The following is a 3,069-nucleotide window of genomic DNA, read 5'->3' as shown; positions in this document are numbered from 1 at the left end:
TGAACTCTTCTGTTACACAAAATCAGTATGTTTTGTACTTGTTGGGTCACATTCTTTGAAGCTGACCTTCTAAAACTAGAGCTGCATATTTCAGCCTCTATTTACTCTTGCTCAATTATACTACAAGCCAAACCTGCATATTTTGCAGAATTTATTTTCTTGAAATTGAGTGGTTTGTTTGCCACTGAAGGTTGTAAAAAAAGAAAAAGATATTTAAAAGAGAAAAAGATATTTAAAATCAATGTGTAATTCCATTCTGAAGTAGAAGCTCTACTTCTATAGAAATAAAGACAAAAAATCCTTATTTTTATTACTTTTTATATCATAAATATGATTCAATGATACTAATACAATGACCTAATCAACAAAGGCTTATAGTTCTCATTAGTCAGAGCTGAATGAGCACCATTAATGATGATCCTAGTGAGGAAACCATATTTGATTATATCTTATAAGTGAAATACAAAAAAAAAACCTCCCCAGAAAAGTGTAGTTTTCTATGTGCTAATAGATCATTTACTTTATTTCTCCTGAGTACTTTTTATTTTATCCTTTACAAGTTAGCATCTTTTCCAGCTATTTTTTGACCTTGTGATACACAAAGATTACATTTCTCAGGCAATACTAATAATGATGACATATAAACAAATGCTTCAACCCTTGAATGTGTAATCAGTTTTTAAAACCCAATGTTTAAAAAGCATGCAGGTAGAATTTTAAGTGTTTTTATTCCTGAAAACATTTTCATAAATCGGCAGTTTATGTCCAGAAACCCTCATATGGTGACTATTACATTTGTTCTGCTATAATTAATCATGGAGACTTGACCTAGAGTGTTAATCTTTTTAATTCTAGCCACTGAAAATAATACTTTCTCCCACTTTCTGAAGTAGAACAGAATTATCATGACACTGAAGGAAGAAGACTGAAATATATATAGACAGCTACATGGCAAAATAATTTATCACTGACAATCACTAACTACTTCTACACATTTAGATGTTTCAAATGATCTTATGTGTATAAAATCTTTTATTAATTCTATGATATTCAACTGGAAGTTAGTGTTAGGCTTTTCATCTTTACCAATAATACTGAAAATAAGAAAGTCATTATTTTCGTCATTCTTTACTAATAATCCAAAATAGGTCTTATCCTTCCCTTTATCTTTTTCCTTCTCTTACACACACACACACACACACACACACACACACACACATACACACACACACACACACACCCTACTGCCTAAGGCTTATTGTGGTCAATCTACTATTCTATCTTTCTTGTGACAAGGTTATTGCAAGTAGTAGCAAGTAGCAAAGGGAAAAATCCTACATGGTCCAGACTGCCTTCAGTAACAGTAGCCCAAATTTTGGTGAAAGGAGAGAGAGAATGTAAACTGACTAGCTGTTTTAATTTGGCTTAGAAGTGGAAAGTGAAAGTGAAGTGGCTCAGTTGTGTCCGACTCTGCGACCCCATGGACTGTAGCCTACCAGGCTCCTCCCTCCATGGGATTCTCCAGGCAAGAGTACTGGAGTGGGTTGCCATTGCCTTCTCCAGGGGACCTTTCCGACCCAGGGATCGAACCTGGGTCTCCTGCATTCCAGGCAGACGCTTTAACCTCTGAGCCACCAGGGAAGCCCAATTCATATTATTAAAGGATTTACTTGTATTGTTAGTAGTAGTTTATGAGAACTAAACTAAATTATGTAGATGCATTTAGTGGTTGTTTCTCTGGATGTTTGTGGAGATAGCTACAATAACATTGGCTTAAGCAAGGCAATATTTTTCCCTCTTTTGCAAATCCAAGCATGATGTATCCGAGGCTCAGTTTCCTTCTATCTTTTACCTCCACATCTATATTCCTGAGATGTTCTGCTTTTTCCACAAGCTTCAGAACAGCTTTACTTCAAGTTCATATTACAGCTGAACTAAGGAGAAAAAGGGAAAAGAAAGCTTTCCCTTCTCTTGTTAAAGATATTATATCATCTATAGTTAGCTCTGACTGACTAGGATTTTTCATAAAGTTACACAGCTTTAAGAAGGATTGGGATTTGAGAACTTTATTTTGGATAACCATATACTCCACTAATGATTGCATTATTTATTGCCATGGAAATTAAAACTGTAACAATCTTGTCATCTGTACAAAACAAAGAAACAGTGAGAACAGGAAACTTAACATAAACTATATTAGGGCCATTTAGGGCCATTTTGGAGGAAACCACATTAAATAAATAGCCAGAAGCAGGAAAATAACCTGAGTACAACAGGAAAAAAGACAGTTTCTCCTGTGTTTCCCTATAAGACAATTGACAAAGGAATTCTGGAATTGAGAATTATAAAGTATTATGAAAGAGGGTGGGCTGTTTCTGATTAGCACAAAGTTACTGAGAGCAAAGAATCCCTTATACTTTCTCCAAAAATGAGAGAAGCATAGTCACCATATTCATCTTTAGGTGCTATTAATTCTTTCAGTTTAATCAAAACCCCACTTTTATATATTCTGTAAGTTAGAGACTAATTGGAATTAGCCACTACTGCTGACTTAGAATCATAAAGAAATAAAATGGAAGGGTATAATGTAGATAGATAGAGCAATAGATATTGATTAATCATGAAATAAAATAATATACATACTTAAACTTTGTGTGAAAGGTCATTGAGGTAGAGCTTGTTATCAGAACTTCCTCTCCCGCTAGAAAATCACCTGTTTTCTTTGTTCTCATCCAGCACCTTAAATGGTCAGAGTCCTTTATCAGATAACATAGCCAAAGTTTCATTCCCAAATGGTTTGGGTTTCAAAGCACCTCTGCCATTGTTGGGTTGCACTATTCTTCCTGTTGTCATACTGTTGACCATGTGCCCTAGAAAACTTTCTGAGTTTCAGACATGGTTATCCCTGTCCCCACTGTGTCTTAGGGATCCCAAAAGGTCCTTTTGATGTTGGAATCAATCATCTCACCTAATAAAGTCATCTACTTCTTTACCTATAGATACTGTGGCAGGGGAGCCTCAGGTTATACGGTTCCAGTTCTTGGTTCCAATTCAATGGAACATTTGTTT

The 3,069-nt window shown here is 35.2% G+C and overlaps 1 non-coding gene across 1 annotated transcript; it reads right to left on the bottom strand.

Annotated features, from left to right (window-relative positions):
• Positions 1-1,569: 1,569 nt before the first annotated feature.
• TRNAS-GGA (transfer RNA serine (anticodon GGA)) lies at positions 1,570-1,641 on the bottom strand. Its single transcript has one exon. It is a non-coding gene; the product is annotated as a tRNA-Ser (tRNA).
• Positions 1,642-3,069: the final 1,428 nt, after the last annotated feature.

Source organism: Capricornis sumatraensis, chromosome 17, assembly GCF_032405125.1.
Source record: "Capricornis sumatraensis isolate serow.1 chromosome 17, serow.2, whole genome shotgun sequence".
Lineage (NCBI taxonomy): Eukaryota > Metazoa > Chordata > Mammalia > Artiodactyla > Bovidae > Capricornis > Capricornis sumatraensis.
This window is presented reverse-complemented; position numbering and strand designations above follow the sequence as displayed.